The sequence below is a fragment of the Equus przewalskii genome, chromosome 5 (genome assembly GCF_037783145.1).
Source record: "Equus przewalskii isolate Varuska chromosome 5, EquPr2, whole genome shotgun sequence".
NCBI lineage: Eukaryota > Metazoa > Chordata > Mammalia > Perissodactyla > Equidae > Equus > Equus przewalskii.
In genome coordinates, this window is record NC_091835.1 from 44232298 (window position 1) to 44256779 (window position 24482).

General features: G+C 37.1%; 1 protein-coding gene across 23 annotated transcripts in view; it reads right to left on the minus strand.

Moving 5' to 3' along the window:
- The window catches only part of EPS8 (EGFR pathway substrate 8, signaling adaptor), a 171371-nt gene that overhangs the window by 86507 nt on the left and 60382 nt on the right, over positions 1–24482 (minus strand). For 2 of the 23 annotated variants that reach the window (XM_070619202.1, XM_070619193.1), the window contains one exon: positions 6176–6265. The exons of 12 other annotated variants lie outside the window; for them this stretch is intronic. The gene's annotated coding sequence lies outside the window, so the exon portion shown is untranslated. Of the gene's footprint in view, positions 1–6175; positions 6266–10069; positions 10433–21282; positions 21555–24482 lie in introns of those variants that run through there. 9 more of the 23 variants (XM_070619195.1, XM_070619208.1, XM_008515603.2 and 6 more) reach the window with 6 other exon arrangements.

Here is a 24482-nt window from a genome sequence, read left to right on the forward strand (position 1 = left end):
CAAGGTTCACCGGTTTGGATCCTGGGTGTGGACACAGCACTGCTTGGCAGGTCATGCTGTGGTAGGCGCGCCACATATAACGTAGAGGAAGATGGGCACGGATGTTAGCTCAGGGCCAGTCTTCCTCAGCAAAAAGAGGAGGACTGGCAGATGTTAGCTCAGGGCTAAACTTCCTCAAAAAAAAAAAAAAAGAGCAAAAGACATAATCTCTAATTTACAAAAGCAAGAAACTGAACTTTTTTTATGGTGTGTTGTATTTTTTGGTGAGGAAGATTGGCCCTGAGCTAACATCTTTGCCAATCTTTCCTCTTTTTGCTGAGCTAACATCTGTGCCAATCCTCCTCTATTTTGTATGTGGGACCCTGCCACAGCAAGGCTTGATGAGTGGTGTGTAGGTCCATGCCCAGGATCTGAACCAGCGAACCCCGGGCCACCGAAGTGGAACACGTGACCTTAACCACTACACCACCAGGCCAGCCCCCAAATTGAACTGTTTTTGAAAAAAGAAAGAACACCTGTCCAGTTTTTACCAACTCTTGATTTCAAGTCCACCTCTAACGCTATCTGGCAGCGCCTCTTACACACGCCATTTCTCACTGATGCTTACTTTTCTCACTAGTCAAATGAAGTAGGGCACTATATTCTACTCCTACACACCAATCTCACAGTATATTGAGGGGATAAAATAAGACAATGTATGTATAAAATTACTTTAAAAGTATAAAATGATTTGGAATAGATATGCTCCTTTACAAAAAGACCATTTGAATTATGAAATGGCTCAAAAAATTTTTAAAAATTTCTCTGTATTTTTCACTTTTTGAGCTTTTAAACAATCTAATTTGCATACAAACTTCAGTGGAAAACACCCACTGAACCAAATAAAATACATCAGTATTCCCAAGGGGGTAAATAGATGTATTATATCTCTCTCTCTCCCTCTCTCAAACATAGATATATTCAATAAGATGGCTTCAAAGGTTAAATTTTTAAAGCGATAAGAGAAGATTTAGATTTTGCTTTTACAATTAATTAGCCTATTATTAAGTTCCATACCAAATATCAATAGGAATTACAAAATGATGTTAACAAAAGTTAAAGCTTGGGCCGGCCCCGTGGTGTAGTGGTTAAGTTTGGCGCATTCTGCTTGGGCAGGCCAGGTTCACAGATTCAGATCCCGGCTGTGGATCTACACCACCAGCCATGCTGTGGTGGCATCCCACATACGAAATAGAGGAAAATTGGTACAGACGTTAGCACAGGGCTAATCTTCCTCAAGCGAAAAAAGGGGAACGTTGACAACAGTTGTCAGCTCAGGGAGAATCTTCCTTAGCAAAAAAAAAAAAAGTTAAAGCCCATTTAAAAGCTATAACAAACATGTCTGTAACTTTAAGAAAGTTAACATCAACTTGATATCTTATGACAAATCAATTGTTAACTGCAGTAGTTAGAATACTCCCTCCTCCTGGAAATGAACCAAGAGACATTGACGATATCTAACTTAGTAATTTTAATGCTTAAGAAAGAATCCATTTAAAATAAACTAATAGTCTTCCACATGTCAGTACCACCAATCCCCTTCCGAACATACCCTTTGAAAAATATATTATTTGTGGGGGACCAGGGGGTGTCTTTTTTTCCACACCGATCCAAATGAAACTCAGCAAGCGTTTCCCTCACCTGCTAGCCAGCATTATTACTCTTTTGGTAAGGAAATAGTCTTGTGACATCCAGTTACAAACTGCTCAAACTTCACATTAAACCCCCAACAATCTGATACTGTTCAACTAAAGTTCGTGCAGGTTTAAGCTTAAGTAAAGGATACACAAGCATCATTATTAAATTCTTGTATAATCAGCTGCACAAGTGCTGTTTTTACCACTTATTAACTACTATTTTTTTAACTCAAAGACTAACACTCAAGAATAACCCTAAAATGCTTTCTTTCCTTCTGTCTCCAACTACCATTTGCCTTCCCACCTAAAGTTATCCTCTCTTTCCTTAATTGTTGCAAACTCCTATTTCACGTCCATTTTATGGTAAATATCTTGTAAAATAGTCCTTCCATATCTATACAACTTTATTCCACACACTTGGGAAATATGTGACCCTCTCTTTCCCCATTCATTCTTTCTACTTCATAAATTCCTCAATGCACCCAAACCTGTAAGTAAATCGTCTCAATTTAGAAGTTCAAGTTTGATTATGAAGAAATAAGCTCCACAAATAGGAAGGATCTGAGTATTCAACTTCTTAATTAAACCTCTAAGCATGATGATCATGTGCTACTAGGTCACCCGGTGATCATCCAGAGAACCTGGGATCACATGTGCTAATCCAGAACACACTCCCCCTCAGCTGGTTATTTTTAGAAAAGAAGCTATGTTCAGTCTATCTCCATTGTAATAATGCAAATTCACTATTCCTTCTCAGGATCAGATCCAGCTGAAGCAGTCTACATTCCTTTTTCCTGTCTTTTCTATGCAGACTAGCTCCAAGTCAAGCTCTATTCAGATACTTTGACAGCAGTTGAGGTTTGGGAAAGCTGGGCTGCAAGAGGCCTAGGGGAACCTCAGATTACCAACCATCTGAGTAGTTTAAAGGTAACCAGGTGGGCTTCGGAGAGGAGGGGTACTCCCAGGCCTTCACCCAGGCAATCCCTGTCCTCACAATGAAACCATGAATTTCCCAGTGAAATGTCCTTCTTTGTCCATTCAGTAAATCTTGCTGAGGGCTTACTATAAGCCAGTAGGTCTTTATGAAGTTAGATATACAATGATGAACAAACCGATATAATTCCTGTCCTCAGAGATGACAGGAGATACAATGGCCTTCTTTGATGGTCCCTTGAATATGTCCAAGCTCCTTCCATCTTCAAGCCCTATCACTCTCGTCCGGGATAGTTATCCTCTTTGTCTTTGCCTGCCTAACTCCAGAATCTCCGCTTCACTCCCTCTTGGGAAGTCTTCCTCTGAACCCCAATTTATATTAGATCCCTCATTACATGTTTTCATAGCACCCTGAAATTTTCTTCATAAAACTTCACAATGAGACATACGGGCCAATATTTATTTAATATCTGTTTTTCAAAAATAAACTGCTACCGGGTACACTTTCTATTGAAGCAGATCACCCTTTCTTATTTTGCACTTTATACTGAAAACACGTTAAGTCTCATCTTTCTTTTAGGGAAATATTGTTTCAGGTTTGTAATATGAGACTTGAATTTTCTGTGCTTTACATTTTCTTTACAACATCTTATAATTTATCCAAAGATCTTCCTTCACATGCAAATTTTATAATAAAATTAAACAATTCTCTAAGAATTCTTATTTATTTTTTGTGTGTATAACTAAAGTGGGTTTTTTAATATTTTAGATACTACCTAAATTTACTACAAATGTCTATATCTGATATCTTGGTATTTTCCAGGCAGAATTTCGAATAGTCTGTACTCAATTTTTGTGTGAGGAAGATTGGCTCTGAGCTAACATCTATTGCCAATCTTCTTCTTTTTGTTTGAGGAAGATTGTCCCTGGGCTAACATGTGTGCCAATCTTCCTTTGTTTTGTATGTGGGTTGCCACCACGGTGTGGCTTGATGAGTGGTGCTAGGTCCGTGCCTGGGATCTGAACCTGTGAATCCGGGGCTGCCAAAGCACAGCACACAAACTTAACCACTGTGCCACCAGGCCAGCCCCGTACTCAATTTTTATAAACAAATTTTCTCTACCATATTCTTATCTGGAGAGACCCAGACAAACATGAACCCCACTAGTTACTAAATGTGAAACTTCAGGCTTACTTAGCCACTATGAGCCTAGTTTCCTCATGTGTAAAGCAGTTATAAAAATTTTTCAAGGGTAAGAGATAAATATGAAGTATACAAAGCCGCTAGCAAAATATCATACTAAATAAATATCAATTCCTTCCCACATGTACACATTTGAAAATGTAGCCCTCTATGAAATATAATACCAGTTCCCATTACCTCAACTGATTTCTTAAAAAAGGACAAGCCTAAGTTTTTTTGCTTCACAAACTTTCTATGAAGAGTCAAGTTGTAAATACTTGGAGTTTGTGGGCCACACACGGTCTCTGTCGATATGCTTCATTTTTGTTTTTGCTGTGCTTTTAATAACCTACTAAAAATGTAAAACCTATTCTTGGCCTATAGAAAGAAAACAGCACACTGGCCACAGATTGCTAACTCCCTGCTTTAGGTTCATAAATACTCATCAACTCCACTCTTACTTTCCTATATATTCATATAATATTTGGCTCTTAATCAACAATCAGTTGAAGAATTACTGTCTCCACTACTTGTCAAACCTTCAGTTTCACGAACACTAATTAAACACTTGTTTATATGTAAGGCCCCATTTGGTAACTGATTGCCCAAAGACAAAGAGATAAGTCACGTGCTATAAAAGAGGTATAAATAAAGCCTTTTGGGGCCAGCCCCGGTGGCCTAGTGGTTAAGTTCAGTGCACTCCATTTTGGTGGCCCGGGTTCGGTTCCTGGACATGGACTTACACCACTCATCTGCCAGTGGCCATGCTGTGGCGGCGGCTCATATACAACAAAGAGGAAGACTGCCGCAGACGTGAGCTCAGGGGGCATCTTCCTCAGCAAAAAAAATAAAAAATAAACTTAAAAAAATAAAGCCTTGGGGCCGGCATGGTGGCGTAGTGGTTAAGTTCATGCACTCTGCTTCAGGGGCCTGAGGTTCGCAGGTTTGGATCCCAGGTGTGGACCTAACAACGCTCGTCAGGCCATGCTGTGGTGGCATCCCACATAAAGCAGAGCAAGACTGCCACAGATGTTAGCTCAATGACAATCTTCCTCAAGCAAAAAGAGGAAGACTGGCAACAGATGTTAGCTCAGGGCAATCTTCCTCACAAAACAAAAACTACTAAATAAATAAACAAAGCGTTTTGAAGCCTTCCTCTAGTGTCACCTCTCTTTCCTCTGTTTTTTCCTGAGCCTGCTACTAATCCGGATTTACAGCATAACCAGTTTATGCTCATTATACTCATGACCTCAGATTTCTCTGACCATAGTCCTGCACTGAAAGCGGTGCTGGTTTGAGTTCCTTTAAGAGAATCTGCTCCCCAATCGCTCATTCTCCATTAGGCTCTCTCCTTTCCCTTCTGACATATTGTTATAAATTCACCTCCTTTTTTTTCCAACTTCCAACTCAATCGTTTCATCTTCTCTTCCTTAGTTCAGCTCACCTCCTTATCACTATTGTCCAATTTTTCTCCCTTTTTATGTATAATCCCAATGAAAAACATTCTGAATTAGGTCTCAGAATTAGTTTCTGTTATTGTTCTGCCTCTGACAATCTATGCACTTCTTAGCCTGAGTACCTTTGTTTCTTCATCTATCATGGGGGTCAAAACAGCCTGTGATGTCAGTTACAAAGTACTCTAGCAGGCCACTAAGATGTACGATTCAGAAGTCAGACACGATTCAAGAACTGGCTCTGCCATTTATATTTATGAGCTATCGACCTTGGGCAAGTTAATCAGCCCCTCTATGCCTCATTTTCCTCATCTGTAAAATAAAGGCAGTAATAACACCTACTTTATAGGTTTCATGAGGATTACACGGCATAATTCATGTCAAGCACTTATCATAGTGCCTAGCACATAGTAAAGGCCTCAAAAATATGTTAAAGATAATTATTATTATTTAAAGGTAAGATACATTTTTACATCAGGGGGCCACAAGACTTTCATGTTAATGTCTCAGTCTCTACGTGCTTTTGAGCCTATCTATCCTTTTCCACTGGTAACTTTACGCCCTTTTTTACAAGACTGGTTAAATAAGTTCTTTGTCATTTTGCTCTGTTGTACTGTGTTCCTCCCCACAGGGACTATTTAGTGTCTTTCACATTAAAAGAGAGGGGAGAGGAAGGAAAGAGAGAGAGAGTATCATCAGTTCATACTCTATGTTATCAATTAATACAGTCAGTTCTGTTATAATGCCACCTATCCATTCCTAAAAATTATGATGTTTGCAAAATCATGTCATTAAAACCACAGGGCTTATGGGAAAAACGGCTATCAGTGACCATAAAAGAGAAAACAACCTAATAAAGACCATAGCACAGTTTTACATACATTAAATGGGTAAAAAATAAATAAAACTACATATATATGACACTTTACCTTCAACAAGACCTGAAATTTGCTTGTGCAATTGGGTGTCCAAACGGTTGCAGGTTGTGAGTTATTGTGAAATGGTGGAAGAAGGGTGATCTGAAATTGGAGGGAAAGTTATGAAACGAGATATGGATGGCTGTGCTCATACCATGCAGTGCAGTGAAGCAGCTGGAAGATGCCTGAGGCACGTGCACGTGCATTTTGTGTATTCCTATGTGGCTCAGTTCAGCGAGGTGAAATTTTCAGTGTTCACCTAGTATTTCTCAGATAAAATCACGCATTAACATACGTGAAATTTACATTATACTCAAATTGTTCCCTAATATCCATAATGTAGGAATAAATCTCATTTTCAAAAAAAGCACGATAGCAGAAATGACTGTATTTATTCCCAAATTATGAAATCATGAAAAACGTTCTCTGACTCAGAACCGTAGCCACCATTTACAAAGCCTGTGTTACTCTGCAATTTCCTATCAGCCCAAAGCTGTTACCTAGAAATAACCTGTTCCTCCCTTGTCAGTACTGAGCCGCTAAACATGATTTAAAACACTTCTTAACTGCATCTTTGATTGTGTTTTCAGCTTTCCCTGCTGGGGACGGCTCCTATTCAGACAGTCATGACATACTTGTTTAGACCTCTAGTTGACACCTGACCCCAATGTCCATTCCGACAAGGAGCAAAATGTCTGGTAGTCAATAACTCACTGTCATGTCATTCCATTTATTCAAATACTTATAATGAGCATCTACTGAATCCAAGGCAGCATAGGAGATACAAGATGAAACCAACAAGATGAAACCACATCCAACTCATCATAGTAAGAGAGACTTAACTTAGTGGATCATCTAAAGTCAGTGAATGTTATATAGGAGGTGTAAAACATTGTAACACATGTAAAAATAACTGTAACACAAGCTAGAACAAGAAGCACCTTAAGAAAACGCAGAAATTACAAAACAGATTACTTTCAACGTTGGAAGAGGGGACCAGGAAAAATTTACTGAGGGTGATTAGCAGACCTTGAGGATGAGGTAAATTCTGGATATGAGGGAGACACTTTCTAATTGTGGTGGGACAAAAGAAATAGGCAGGAAATGGGAAATGTAAAGCATAAAGATCAAGGAGCTTAGGCCATAACTTAAACTACATGACTACAAATGATAAGTTACACGGTGGACTGTGAATTTTATATGATGGGGAATGGAAAAGCCACTGCCAATTTTTAACCAGAAGAGTGCAACATCAGTTATGAATGGGTAAAATGGAGTGCAATTGGCTTTCACAAATCCAGGCTTTGAATAAGTTAAGGGACTTCATTCAGAGGCCTTGGAATGCCAGGCAAGCACAGCAGGAGGGCTTTCCCCAAGACAATCCCAGCCTTTGTGTCCAAGATTGATATTCACGGCTCTACTTAATGGATACTAACTGTGTCATTTGGTCTGGCAAATTGAATAGAATAGTCGAATAAAGAAAAGTTACCTGCAAAATGAGGGCATTTTTTATTTAGAAAGACAAAGAATACAATGCAACCTAATAGTAATAATAATACTGTCAGATATTTAAATCTGATCATTAGGATCACATAATTAGGAAAGTTAAATAACATGGTTCTGAATTACATCTAAATATCTCACACAACGTATTTTTAATACTCGAGAAACTATATACCAACGTTTCTAAAAGCAAAGCCTTCTCAGACAAATGTTCGTATGAAATTTACAGCAAGCTTAAGAAGCACACATGGTATTTCAAGTCAGATTTTACATTATCAAGTACACAGAGACAATATTTCACAAATTGCTTTAAAATTTTAGACAATATATCAAGAATTAAAACTACCACAAGTTTCTTCTAATCAAGTTCCCAATCTAATTAATATATTCTATACACAAGATTCTGTATACAAAAGTTTAACTAAAACAACAAGTATAATTTTTTCATATAGCTGAAAAGTCCATTTGTAAGTGCTTACATGCCAAATTAAAGAATTAAAAACATGTACACAAACCTCAATAAAAAGAATTATATATTCTTTTATAAATAAAATAAAATAGAATTTTTTCTAAAATAAAATACAAAAATTTTTAAAGAATACTTGTTCAATTAAATTAGAATTATCCTATAGGGTAAATGATCAAAAGTCTATGTGATAATCTACTTCATTATATCTTCTGTACAAAATTTTTATACTTTTCAACTAAACCATTATTTAAAACTCTAAAACATAATGAACTGACCTCGAGTCTCCTTAAAACTCCAAGGCAGTTCCCTTAAGTAAACTTCATACCTACCTTGATGAATTAATGACACCTGATTTTACTAAAAGCTAAACTAAAAAGGAGACTTCTCTAAACAATTTATTTAAGAATTATTTACATAGAAAATGAGTCTAAACAGCTTATCCTCTCTGTAGTCATTTCCTCTTATATGCAACTTACTTAAACTAAACAAACTCTTCCAAGTCTAGCTGCCAAAAAAGAGAAACCTCTTTTAAAACCATCCAGGCACAATAGGTACAGGGACATCCTCCTTAAGGTGAGGATAGGTGATTCAAAGGACCAAATATTTCAGATGAAGTCCCCAGAGTATATATAGGATCTATACTCAACATGATACTGACATCTGCCTTGGAATTTGGCCTGTAAAGCTGACCAAAGCTTTGCAGCAAGGATAAAAATGAATCAGGGCATAAACATCTCAAGGAACCTCACTTATTTACGCTAACAAAATGCTGGAAATGATGCTTGTACGGGAAGTTAAAATATAGGTAAACTGATAATGCTCCTTATGGTGTAGAGAGTCTTAATAAATAGCAGACACTTCACAGGAAAATCAACATATCCGAGAATGTATTTCAAAAGGGATCAATACAGCCATGACGGTGGCACCTGAACTCAAGAATACATTATACTTCCCAGCACCAAAACAGTGATGTAACCAGTTATTTACTTTTGGTCTCCATCTAGTATGTCGTGATACAATATTATTAGCTCCTGTTTGTTTTTAAATAATATAAATCTTAGCCTTGCACTTAATTATTAGTAACAGAACAATAACAAAAAGGCCCCTCCTGGATAAAATTAAATGTAACATAAGTCAATAAGAGCTACAAAAATCGTAGATTTCCATGTATAAAGAATTATATATATTTGTCACTAAGCTCAAATTTTATATTTAAAACACTATAAGCATAAAATTGGATTTTTTAAAAGAGTTGTTCTTTAAAAACTTGTATTAATTGACTATTTAAACATTTACAAGTTCCATTAATATACATGGGTTTAAAAAAACAAAACTTTAAACAGACAAATTCACTAGATTTTAGGCCCCAAGCAAAATGTTTACACAGAAATTTGGCAGGATTAAGCCTGCAGACTCGAAGCCAATAACAACCTAAGAAGGCCGAACTTGGTTCATAAGCAAATTTTCATAGTACAACCAACATTGTACAACAATCCAAAGCAGTTAATATTTATAGGATAATCACAGTATTTTGCATATAGGATTAATTAAAAAGTAATTTCCAGAAAACTTGCTATATTATGTCTGTGCTTTCCCAAGTGTTTATAGTCAACAGATTTCTTCTTAGCTACAATTTGGGGGAAAAAATTATTCTCTTAAACACCATGACCTAATGGAAGGAAATCCTTTAAATCCCCAGCTCCGTAAGCAAGAAGCCATGAGGCAGGAGGCAGGACTCTGCAGAACCTGGGGTACCAACTTCACCAAATTCAGAATCCACTTGGAATACCAAATGAGAATTTAAAATGCCGTCAAAGGGCTTACTGGGACTAAAAGTATTACTACCTGTTTCAAGGTCTACAAATATCCTCTATGATAATTACACCTTTGAGTGCCCTCTTTAGCAAAGAAAATATTCACAAATTCAAACTTACCCACCCGCACAATCCAGGCAAAACACCTCTACACAATCCTCCGGGCTACACTGAGAGGGCATTCGTCTCAGTCACGTCATGCCAAGTGACCTTTGGCACATCAACAGAAAGGGTGGGACTGGAAGCTTCAGTTTCAGCATTGTGCTATACTGAACAAAATTTCTCCTTTGGTTTCTCTAGGGTGTTCACTAAGACTTCCTCTTTTTGTTAACTAAGTAAACACAGCCACTACTACATTTCCAGCTCTTCCCTAAGGTGGTAAAACTAAGTTTTAAATGATGTAAACAATAATGGCTAACACTGATTGACAGCTTACTATTTCTCTAAACTAACACTATACAGACAGGTACTATGATTACTCCCATTTTAAAGACGTGGAATCTGAAGAACAAAGGTTAATAAGTAACTTGTTGGAATTCCAGGTACAGCAATATGGTCAACTGAGCTAATGAAAAAGACTTACCACTATAAACATGTAGAAAAGATAAAAAATGGTGCAATAAAATTTAAAAATTAAATGCATACCTTTACTTGCAATATGGTGCCAAACCAAAGCTAGAACCGATGGCCAAAGTAGTAAGCACAAAAGTAAACAGGGCCAACTATGGCCACCAGGAATGACCACTGGAGTCTCTTTAGCACTTAGGTCAAATCGAAATTGATAAGGAGGTGCCCCCTCAAGGAATGAGATCAGAACAAAGTGCTCTCTCAAGAGAGTAGAGTTAGTCTCGATTTCTGGCCCTGCTTTTCTTCAACACAGGATACAACCTGCCCAACTCTATGTAGCAGCCCTGATATGCCCATGTAGGAACAGAAGAAGAGATCCTGGGCACACAGGTATAAAGTCGGTACTGAGGTCCTTCCATAAAGCCAGAGCTCTCTTCAAAGGGCTGCAATCATAGTTTAAAAATGGTGAGGGCAGGGCTGGCCCTGTGGCCGAGTGGTTAAGTTCACGTGCTCCACTTTGGCAGCCCAGGGTTTCACCGGTTCAGATTCTGGGCACGGACCTAGCACCGCTGGTCAGGCCATGCTGAGGCAGCATCCCACACAGCAGAGCTGGAAGGACCTACCACTAGAATATACAACTATGTACTGGGGGGCTTTGGGGAGAAGAACAAAACAAACAAAAACGATTGGCAACAGCTGTTAGCTGAGGCGCCAATCTTTAAAAAAAAATAAATAGTGAGGGGGCCAGGACAGATTTACCCATTGTCTCAGCAAGACTTCACTGTCTTACTGAGTGACTGACTGTCTCTGAGAACATGGATGAGAGGGCAGGGGAAAACGCTACAACCAGAAATAAAACCCTAAGCCTGTGTCACAGAAGTTTTGAAGTTCGAATCTTATTTGTACAAGGATCTCCAAGCTAAGAAATAAAGATAAAGTTGGGTCCTGGGTTAGTGATATCCCTGGAGAATACAGGAGAAACAAACATAAAGCCACTTTAAAGCAACACTCCATAAACAAGACCAAGTGGAATTTCTATGGCCAGAAAAACAAAGCAAAAACAAAAAAGCAATCCCTACTGAAGACAAGCTCATAATTTAAAAATAACCCACTATGTGAGAAAATGATTTACTGTGATTGAGCATTAACAGAAATACCGAACAGAAAACTCAGCACTCAACTAATTCGTTAATATAAAGATGCAAAAAACAAAAAAGCACAATTATTAAAGAGACGGAGAAAGCAAAAAAGAGCTTATAAAAGATAGGGAACTGAAAAAACAGATATGTTTTACAAAAACCAAAGAGAATTTATACGCATAAAGATATGCACACTTCTTTGCATAGCGCACTCAGAGTTTTCATCAGGTTTCTGTAACTTAAAAAGGGAAGCGCATCCCTATAGATAGACAGAACTTTTAAAACTTATTTAGAAAAGCAATAATCAATGCCAGAACTCAATTATCTGGCAGAACCCATTCCCCACCAACTTTTCTTCTCTACCATCTTCTGTCAAGCTCCTGACCACTCTGCCCAGCGACTCCCCATTCCTGGAAATTCTGACCCATCCTCCAGGCCATCCTGACCCACCACCAGCACTCTTGCAAAAAAGATGGAGTGGAAACTGTGAGGTGCCACCAAGATCCCCTTTCAAGACTGAAGGATTCATTCCCCAGTTGCTATAGTGCTGCTGGCAGACAGCCCTCAGCTATCAGTTCTCTTGAGAATGGCCTTGGCCAGAGTCTCCTCACACAAGCTCATGCTCCCTTCCCAGGGCAGCCCACATCCTGACATAGGGAATAGAAAGATTGGCCCTTTCTCCCCAGCTGGAGACAATGGTGAAAAGCCAACCCAGCTTCAGGGCTCCCCATGGGGCCAGATCTCCACTGAGACTGCCGTGCAGCCTAACTTCCCCCTTCGTTCAACACAGGTTTCTTCCTTCCCTTCCACAGGAGTTTGATCCCAAGAGCACTTTCTAAGAAACTTCCAGCACACTAATTTCCATCTCAGAGTCTGCATCTTGGGGAACCCAGCCTGCAACACTGCAACAGAAGAGCATCAGGAAAAAAAGGGCAGGAAATTGGGCAGTATTATCAAGGGAGTGAGAAGAAAATAATAATAAAGCCTTGAAACTGATGGGAAGAACAGCAGAAAGCACTGATATAATCTCTTTGGTGAGGAGATGGGTAGCAGATGGGAAAGCCTTTTTCAAAATGAATAATATACTCACAAAATTCCAACTCAACATTTCAACGTATTGCTAAACTTGAGAGCCAAAAGGGATCTTACAGGGTATCCCAATTCCAACTCCTGTCATTTTGAAGATAGTCTCTCTTAGGCCCATGGGTCTGTTAAATGCCAAAAATGTTGCTTGTTAGAAATAGGCCTATTTATTCTTCTAAGACAGTCACTTTCCTCGTAGTAAGTTAACAGGTACATGTAATACCCTGCTGTTAAAGTAACAGAATTCAAACATACCTTTCGGTTCTGCATCATTGGTAAAGATGTTAATAATAGTTTTATAAAAGGCTAATCTGGTATAGGCTGGTATATGACTAATCATTATCCAGACTACTAACAAAAAACTGCGTGGACTAAAACCATAATCATTCATAAGCACACTGAGAACGCTGACAACATGAGGCAAATCTAAGCCAGGCTCATGGGTATTTGCTGATTCCCTCAGCCTTATAAGATAGAGCAGTTTACCAGAAGTAGCCATAAGAAATGTTACATATTTGGAATGTGACAGATTTGGTTACTGTACATGTTTCCATGACTATTGAAGGAAGCTGGAAATTTCACACACACACACACATCTCTACTGATAACCTTGCCCTACATTTCATACTTTGTAACCACAAATACAGAGGCAGACAGCATAGGCTGTAGCAAAACATATCAACTAAGACCTTCCGCTCCAAATGACACGAGGTCATTTACATTGTTAGGACAGCCAAGAAGAATGGATCAACAATGTCACAATCCATTTATCTTGGAGACACATGCAGGACTTCCCTCTCAGTTCCTTACAGTCCAACCCCAGTTCCTCATTCGTCTTTCATTCCTTCCTCTCCTAACTCACCATCTGCTTCATCGTCTCTAAATCAATCCTTCTTCTCGTTCCAACTTTGAAACGTCTTTTTTAATGGAAATGAGAAACTAATGTGCTACTAATATGAGAGAATCCAAAAGAGGTTTCTAGGAGAAACTCTAAACTAAATATTGCCAGATCTCAATTACATGCAAGCTAAGAAAGCTAATTCACATGGGCAGAATGACCAAACAAACTCTTCAACAACTTATCTGCAGAAGGAATAGGAGGGCAATATAATTCATATTTGGGGAGAATTATGTCAAATTGCTAATACATTACAGGCATATAAAAGAGCAAACATGCATGGTAGGTGAATGAGAGGAAGAACCAATCTGTTCATATAAAAAAGATTAAATGAGTCCCTACTGGTTTGGAGTTATTATTTGGTCACAGAATCTGAACTGAAGGTAGAAAACAAAAAAATATATAAATGGGCACTTCTTGGGGTGAACAAATATAAACAGCAGGACCGACAATATTCATTCTTCATATAAGTTATTTAGACAAGTGAGATTATAATTAAATCTTCACGTCTACAGATAGTCTGAGTCTCATAAATCAGGGAAATACTGATTTGAGAAAGACGAACTGAAAAATTAAGTAACAGAGTATATTAGATAAGTGAACAAAATGGTAGTTTTGCCTTAAATTGCCGAAGTTTACATATATACTAAAGGAAACACTACACGAAACTTATTTGATTATGGATTTTAAATGTCATTTTCAACCTAGGAATTACCATGCAGTTCTAATAAGTCACACTCTTATTTGACAATATCAATCAAAAAGCCAACAAAATTTTGAAAAAGATGGAGAAAACAAAAAAAAAGTGTTTTCTCATTTCTATTCATGTCTTATAACCAAAGACAAGTTGTGAAGTATAAAGACCTCAGCACTAGGAAACTGAAGGCTTGTGCTGATGCACCAACTCTGACACTTCTTAGCTCTGTAACCTTGGGCGAGTAACTTAACCTCTCTCAGCCTCCACTTCCCCATCTGTAAAATGACATCAATGAGAGAAAATTGTAAGATCTCATTCAGAGAAAATTCTAAGATCTATAGAACACTTTCCTGATTCAAATGTAAACAGAAAATCTACTTAGATTTTGGCTAAAACACAGTAATTGGTGTTTTTACTCTTTTCAACATAAAATGGTAAATTTTCATTTTCCTTTTACCAAATAGTCAGAAAGCCTAATGATAAATGAGGAAAAAATATTAGTTGCTATGAGGACATCTGCAAATTCACCTCACAAATTATGAAACAACACTTTTTATAGAACTTCCAATTTTTGCTGGAAAATTCCCATTTAAATACAGACTCTGCTGAAACACAATAGGTACAAAGAATTTCTGAAAGGCAGGGAAAATGGAAGCTTTTGGCACGTAGTATCAATATTTCCCATCATTAAGATTTTACTTAGAGCTTCCTCATTTCACCTGACTCAGATGGTGCTAGCATTCCATGTAACTGGCTGGGTAAATGCACATCAAAAGAAGTGACAGGATGTTCCTTGTAAAACAGCATTTTTTGAAACATAATGTCATCCCCAAAACCTGTGCTTTCCACAAAAAGTTAAAAGCTTTTAAATAAAATAACAGGACTACTTTAGCTTATTAAACCATAGGTGCTTTTGCATTCTTAAGTGCCATTTGGAAAGAAAAAGGCATTTTATATAAGAGTATCAATCCTTCCCAGAACATTTTTACCTTAACTCTGTAATACAAGTCAGGAAATTTTCACATTAGACAGGTAATGAGACATAACTTCTCCTATCTATAATCATGTGCTATAGCACTGGGAAAGAAGTGAGGGAGGAAGAAAGGGAGGGGGCAAACCAGCAAACACAGAAAACGCACTGTGAATGCTGGTAAGTTACCTCCTCAAAAGTCAGGAGAGGGGCTGGCCCCGTGGCAGAGTGGTTAAGTTCGCGTGCTCCACTGCAGGCGGCCCAGTGTTTTGTTAGTTCGAATCCTGGGCGCAGACATGGCACTGCTCATCAGACCATGCTGACGCAGCGTCCCACATGCCACAACTAGAAGAACCCACAACGAAGAATACACAACTATGTACTGGGGGGCTTTGGGGAGAAAAAAGGAAAAAATAAAATTTAAAAAAAAAAAAAAAAGTCAGGAGAAATGCTCAAGTTTAAAGAATGGACCTACTGAAATACTGCAAAAAATTACCATATACACACTGTAACAGGCTAATACTGAGCAAGCTGACCTCAAAAATTAAATCAGGAAGCAATTACAATAGACAGAATGAAATGCCTGTTTTCAGAGTAGCAGTTTAGAAAAAGCTGTGTAAATAGCTGTTAGAATGATAGAGCTTATGTCATCCTATGAAAATAAAACCTGCAATTAAATTTGCACAACAAATGATCCTTGAAGCTTGCACATTATCAATAAACAGGGGTGGCCGAGGGGACTTAAATCAGACAAGCTGTGTCTGGCACGTAGAAGAACTGCGGTCATATAAAGAGAAGCCATCACAGCAGCACTTGAACATGATCTGAAGTTGACCACGACCGTGATACGCTGATATGAAATTGCCAGAGGCTGTATCCGTTTAAAAAGTGATTTAACTTCTTTGAATTTCACTGGACTAGAGTTTGCCCACACAGCAGTATTTAGTTATGGCCTTTGGCTAGAAACCATCACAATGAAGGTTTACCCTGGTTGGGCACAGTATTAAGGGTCACTTTCAAGTTTATTTTCAGTCGATAAAATGTTGATTCTCCAAACCAATTCTTAATCCTTGTTTAGTTTGCAAAATTTTTAATGACAATTCTAACACTAGTATCTAATTCCCTTGTATTCCTGAAATGGGGCTATGGAAAAAAGACAAAATAAACCTGTCAAGAGGTCTAATGTGATCAAAAGAGCCATGGATTTGAAAACTAAAACCTTAATTTTTTTTCCCTGGGCTCTACAATTTAGTTTTACATGACCTTAAACAAATCATTAATATAGGCAACAGAATATAGTTGTAAAGAACTATACAGGTGCAAAACAGGTTCAAATAACAGCGCTGTTACTCACAGCAGCATGACTTTGGCCAAGTTACTTCACTAAGTCTGTTTGCTTGTTTATGAAATGAAAATAATACTATTTTCCTCATATAGACTGAGTGAAATAATGTATGTAAAGAGCATAGCATAGTGTCTGATTAACTAACTGTAAGCAATAAATGGTAGCTTAAAAAAAATCACTACTTCTCTGAGTTTTCATTACCTTTTAAGCAACCTGCCTTGGAAGTCAAGATGCTGTGTCTTAGAATAATCTCCTGTGTGTCACACCATCTTTATCAGGTCTTTGATTACTTAAGAAAACTGAGTCTTCTCAATGCTGAAAGAGATAAGTTTTGTTCACAACTGTGTAACCTTCTGTATTTGCCTTTAAAATCTTTTTTCACTTTGGTTAAATAGATAACTAAGTATTATTTCATAATGATCTGTGATCCTATTTAGACAAGTGTCCAAATCTTTTGATACTTTTGACAAAATTCCCAAATCAAATTCTAAATAAAGACTTTTTGACCTCAAACTAATTTTGAGTTTTCCCAGAGGGCCCTTGGAAAATCTCAAGGGATTTGTCTCTCATCCTGTAAAAGAGAGATGTTAAAATAATTAGGTTTATTTGGTATTTAAATTATATAGGAAGCAGTGTCAAATAAGAAGTGATAATAAACCCTCATAGGTTATATGTGTATGGATATATCTTATTAATACAGGTTTTCTAGAAACTGTATAAAGTTCAGATATTTGTCAATACCTTCTTTGTCCAATCATCTTAAATTGTTGTATGCCACAGAAATAACTAAATTTCCTTATCAAATGAACTCTCACCAGAACTTGAACCATAACTACTTTTGTCTTTTGTCATTCAAAGTTATTGTTTTACTCTGGTTCTTCCCTGAAAGTGTTTATAACCACCTACTGCAAGAATGCACCATGATAACATCACTTGAATAACTTTGAGAACAGGCCACTGGATTAAGAATTTCCACAACTAATGAAGAAGCTGATGGTTTCATAAAACTGCTAACCAAAGATCAAGCCGAACAAGAATTAATTACATGAGACTGAATGAACTGATATTGATGATTATAATTTTTATGACTTTTGTTTGAAGCACTGCTGGTTCTTTAATGTTTTATTTTCCAGATTTAAGGAAACCTTTTTCTCTTTTCTCTTAAGCTACATATAACTTACAGCAATTTGGTAAATTATACCTTTGTAAACAGAATTAAAGCATTTATCTTTTCTCCCTACCTGATCCCTCCAGAATTTGAAAAAACTCTTAGTGAGTATTCTTATTTTCATGGTAATATAGCTATTTGTGTAAGTTCAATAAGAATCTGTTCTCCCTGTAACAGGACACAATTATAAACACTACTTATGTTACCAAAGCTTGGACTGTAATGTCATATTTGAGAATGATGTGCACAGAATCAGATATGAGCAGACAGCTTTACCTTACTTTACTAAGGTTGACTTAAGGAACCGCTGCTTAAAAGACTGCCCTTCAAAAAACTACCCGGTATCTTGTTTATAGAGTTCCCACCTCACAAGTGAGTAAGGAAGGTAACCTCCTGGCAGACCCAAGAACCTCAGAATATTTTGGGGACCTCAAGAAGAGAGGAATTCACCCGAGTCTATAACTATTGCAAGCAAAGCCTGATGATGAGTCATTGGCTTGGCTTCCTAGCATCGAGAAGCTTTTAAAAGTCCAATCAAAGGTTCTTATTAGAAGTTCCACCAAAGCAGACTTAAAAAGAGCCTATATAGTCGATCACTATTCTTGCTGTTCTGATGTAAACGATCAGGCCAAGTTTAATAAGATACACTTATTTTGCAAACAAATTAAACTATCTCTAATAGAAATGGGAGTGACTATACAAAAATTATGTTTCAATGGAAAACTACAGCATATCCTCGTGGCTATTAAATTCTAGTCCTCTTCAGTGTCTTTAAGGTTTTGTTATCTATCTGTAAACTGGATTGGATCCTGAATTCTTCTAGCCTCCTCCACTATCTATAACTCTCCAAACTAACGTTTCCAATTTTTCTCCCACCCTTCTGACTTGAAATCACTAAAAATTAAAACTGCCTATTACCCAAAGCCCTGCAAGCTGAAAAGCTGGATAACTTGATACAAACTTCAGAGAAATCACCACAACAGCTCGTGTTTGGACAACCTTTGTGCTTGTTGCCACTCAGAAAGTTCACCAGAACCCCTGGTGACATCACTAGACATTCAAATTACAAACCAGGAAAATCTGCCAGATTGCCACTGCCTGCCCTCACTCCACCTGAAGATGCTTTGACTCCAACATCTAGGAATACTCTCGACTGAGTGTTCTCTGGACTCAAAAACTGAGTTTATAGCTTTTTCTAACAAACGTTTTTTATTTTTTAATTTTTTTTGTTTCCATAGAAATGTCCAGGACTGAGAGACTGGTTCAGTGGGTTATGGGACAATCTACTAACTCAGTTTCTAGACTGTGAAAGTTCTTGGGGAAGTTTCAGACAGAGGAATGAATGATGGCGTTGAGCATACACTACCCCCAAAATATGGCACCTTGGCATATTGAATATTTTTTTTAATATTTTCAGGTTTAGGAGTTTGAGAAAATAGCAAAAACAGGAAGATCTGACCTTCTCCTCACCCTTCTCCCCACAAACAAGTCAGAAAACCCTCATGTGAGAGGTGTTCTCCCTATACCCGGAGGAAAGGAACATCCTTATCTCTGAAGACAATGTGACACTTAGAAGAATCTGAACAAACAGGCCTGGCTGTTTCCCCAGCTGACCGTACTTACCTCGTATTCCTTAACCTATCATAGTCCTCCACGGCTGTCCACCCTTCACCAAACCCTGCATAAAAATACTCAGGTCTGTTTCTTCAATTCCTTATGAAGGCTATTAACATATAAAACTTTTATTAAATAAATTTGTCTGCTTTTCTCCTGTTAATCTGTCTTTGTCAGTTTAATTTGCAGATCCAGCCAGAGACCCTAACTGGGTTAAGGAAAACTTTTTCCTCCCTTCACTCCACGGATATTATACTTACATTCTCACCAGGTGTTTATGATATTTTTTTCTCTTCTCCCACACTTTCACCAAAACTCTGCATATTAATTGTTTTAAAAACCTATTCTAATTTGAGAGAGAAAAAATGTTTACACATCTCTTAGTTTAGCAGTGGTATTGAGTTCTCTGTAAAACCATTTCCCCATAACTTTTTCACACTTTTCTTGCTGATTTTTCACCTTTTTTCTTTTCTTTTAAATCAAAGGACTCATTCAGCATGGATTGTGTATTGTGTGTGTATAAGTCATAAACATGCATAAGATTTTTCCTCTAGACAAAAATAAACATAGATCTTGGATTTATGTTTTCAGTGCCAAGTTCTAACTTAGAAAATATAAGACCTATTTTATATCCCTAAATTTTTTTTAAAAAAGGTAGGAGATTAGGTCTTTCTGTACTCTCAATAATATCAGACATTATTCCTAAATTAAAAACCACATCTGTTTATCATTTTATAAATCTGATGCATTTGGTAATCCTTTCTATATGCTTGCTTAGATTGTTCTAATTACAATTAATCCAAAACCAAAGGTACCTTCTTGACCAACTCCCAAGTAAGGTCATTTTACACTTCAGAAGATAAAGCTTACATATTAACCTAATGCTACCTCTTCCAGCCCAAAGAGGGTACACCTTAATTTTTACTGCAATACATTGACTATGCTGGGACTAAAGTATCGCTTCATTTATGTAAGGATGCCTGTTGTTCTTCTTTATTTCTTACTGACTTTGAGTATTATAGTATTCACTGACAAAACAGAAAAGTCCTATGGCTTCTTAATATGAAATCAAAATATCAGCCATGACTCAGTCAGTCAATCCTAAGGCTTATGAGCTTTCAGAATTTGATGTCAAAAATCTATTCCTCCTCTCAGACTCCCAGGATGAACTGTGCAATCTACATATATGGTATGTCTCAAATACCACTGACAAGTCTCCATTAATTGACTTCAACATTAGGAAAGACTAAGATTCAGAAAGAACAACGTAGTTGTTCTGAATCTGAATAAATTTTATCAAACCTTTTCTATATCTTTAAATATAGAAATTAATTTAAACCAGATATAACTCTACTTTAAACTTTGGCTTCTATGGTATAATAAGTACATATTAAATAGTCACATACATGGATTTCAAGTGGATTTTTACATGGATTTTTTAGAAAGACACATACATATGCATAACTCCCACACAAATTCTCTTGGCATTGCTCCATTTTGTAACGGGGCCTGTTTACAGGTATCTCAGTATCTGCAAGTAATAGATACTGCTTTATTTTTAAAACCTATCAGCCTTCCAGGTTTCTCCTCCCAAAAATTAAAATAGCATACATTGCATGAAAACAATGAGCCTTCAGTTCACTTTATGTCATTTTGATTCATTTAACAATGAAATAAAATTCAACTTCTACAGAAGATCATTCATTCCTAGGTATCCTATTAGGGAACACACACACACAAAAAACCCACTTGTTTACCTCAAGGCAAACACTATTCTGCATTCCATCAGAATACGACTAGCCCAGAGATCCATGCCAATAAATCAGGATAAGCGAGCAGATCTCAAACTTACCTGCTAGATCTCTAAATCAATTTCTATTCATTCGTGGGAACCGTCAGCAGTTACAGCAGCAACATACTTTATCTCATACCACTAAATTTGCATTGCCTGAAATCACTCTCAGAGTGTGTATGTGTGCGTGCACACACACTATATAGTTTTCACAGCACTTCCACGTGGCATTCGTCTTAATTCTCATACTTTTGTTACCCTATCAAAAATTATACAATGGGGTTACACCAATGACTCTTACTCATATGGTGACTCACCCACTACTCAGTACTGACCTTGGACGTAAGACCTGTAGAAATCTCCTTACAACACCCCTGATTCATCACCAAAGAACAGAGTGACGTATGAGGGGGAAAAATATGAATGAAAAGAAAAATATGAATTTTTAAAATTCATAAGCTCTGTCAATAAAGTATTTATTATATATTTATTATATGTGTGTCTTAAACATTTGTTGAAATTTGTCTCACATGAGTATGCTGATAGGTTCATAAATAAGATGTAGAATTTGCCCTTTAGGTTAATTAGCATTACAGACAGATATACGTACTAAAAGTGTACAAGTAGCACAGATATATGCATAAGTATTGAACACAGTGTAACTCTAATAAAATCATACTTAAGTATAAATGAAGGATCAGAAGACTTTAATATGATGGGCAGTGAGAAGTCAGTCATAAAAACTAAATAAACAGGCAGAAAGGTTTCAGGAAGCAAATTGCTACTTCTTTTCCAGTAATGTTAAAAAGGCTTTGTTGGAGCTGATATCTGAAAATTATTTCATAACAGAAATTTTAAAATCTGATAAAGCAAGAAGGATGAAGTGTTTCTTTCACATGAAGGACAAGTTGAGGAATAAGGAATACGAGCAGAAAAACAGCAAGAAACAAGTGGGATCATTATTGTCAAGGATGATAGAGCAATGGCATTTGGGGAGGGGGGCTGAGAATTTTGTATTCATCTGTGGGATAGAAAATTCAGTCCCTGTGGTTGGCAAGGAAGAGAATCTTAAAAACAAATCGCCTGGAGAAGACAGCACTGACTCAGTAGGTTCAAATATGTGCCAGAGTTCAAGGAAAAAAACTAGAACAAAAGTTCTACAGTGATACATGCTTGGTGAGGTCATGACAAATAGTCACAAGGGCAGTGGCAGGTTTTGTCAAAAGGCCTGGATATCTGTGGAGTGACAGCAAAGAATGAAGAGACAATACATATATATGTATGTATGTTCATGCACACAGAATGCTTTCTTGCTGGAGACATTAGTGATACAGTGAGCATTCCTGAAAATAGTGAGATGGCAGTATGTAGCAAGTTTTGAAGTGAAAATCTGTAGCTTTATCTCTTATTTAAATTTATTTAATGTAAGTTGATTAGTTATCCTGCCCCGCTTTGCCTCCTGAAAGAATGAATAAAGATTTACGGAGTACTTACCATGCAGTGGATACTAAATCATGTATAAATAAAATCATATAGTCATCCTAGAAGCAGAATGATTATTACAATTTTATGATGCAGAAGAGAGAGGAAAATGTCTTCAACTCAAACTAATTAAATGGAAAACCACTTTGATGACTGAGAGATATGAGTTAGAGAAGATATATTATAACCAGAACTGAACTAATTCAAACTTTGTTCCCATATGACTCCTTAGATTTAAATTATTAAATAGATAAGAACGACTGTAATTCAGTAAGTTGTATTTTTTCAGGGTTTGAACTTCACTAGCCCTCTTAAATCATCATTCCACTCAGGAAATCTTATTAATTTGTTTAGTTAAGTCTGAGTTGTGCACAAGTAACCACAATTCTACTGTTTAAATTTCTCACAAGGCCTGTGGCATCTGGGGTTTTGATTGTTTTGCTGGCTGATTTAATTTCTAAACATCTAGGATTTTACACAGCTGGATTTGCTATAGAACCATTTACCCCATGTAAGGAGCTCTCGTTATATTCAGTTTGACCATTTGGTATTTATATAACAACTCATTTTATTACCCCAAATTCATTGTTTTGCTTGTGTTCATCCCTCCTCATTCCTGTGTTATATTTTAAACCTAGCTGAAACACCTTAACACTTATTTTAATGTTTGCAGATACCTACAGGTTTAACTTTAAGACAGCTGACCCACTGCCACAACTTATGTAAGTACAGTAAAGCAAAGTATGTGAAATGTTGACTCATTAAAATTAAGAATAGATAAGTCCAGTTTCCTTTATCAAGATGCTTTTGTCAGTTTTCTTCTCCCTCTCCCATAATGCTTCAACAAATCATGAAAAATTCACAACTGCAGTATAGGATAATAATTCCCGACCAATTCTGATTGCAGTGGAAAGGTCTAACACTGTGTGAAATGAGTAAGCTCCTGCTAGTTAGCACTAAAAGGAAATAATCAAAAGACTAAAAACGCTGATGTACTAATTCTAGGAAATCACTAGTTTTGCATTCTAACTACTTGCTTTTTAGTGATGGAAATTTAACCACTGCCCAGATTGTGGGCAACTGGTAGTAAGAAAACACAGGTGACTTAACCTGGAAGAATCACGCCAACCATAAAACTAGGCAGACTGTTCATCACCATGGTAATAACTCCTAAAACAGACACAGAAGCCAATTCATAGATTCCATTTTCAAACCAGGGAGTGATCTGCGGTAGTATGTTATGTTATAATTTACACAGTGACCTGTGCCAAACCAATAACAGCCCAAGGGAAGAAGCTTAAAGAAACTACAGCAGTGGCCCTTTTAGTAATATTGATTCCTGATGCACAGAAAGGTAATTTGTTCCTCATGACAAAGAACCTCAGAGGATGTTACAAAAACACAGCAACAATACTCAGGAACATTCTCCAGGATGCTGAGTCATTAATTGAATTTGAAAGGTCAGGCGTTACTCCTAACACCACTACACCTACTTGAGGAGAGCACAGACTTTCGCATGAAAATACAAGGTCAAGGTTGATGCTTTGTGACTTACTTTGAACATTACTTTGAACAAAAGAACATTACATATCTAAGATTTTGAATAAGTTTAACTGAAAATGGTCACTTCAGAGAAACTATATTTAAAGCACAATATATTTCAATATCAAGTTTTGGTAGCAAAATATTCAAGCCAATAAAAATGTGCTAAAAGACACAACTAAGAGAAGACAAAGACACGCCACAGACTGGAATATTTACAAATCATATTTCTTTTT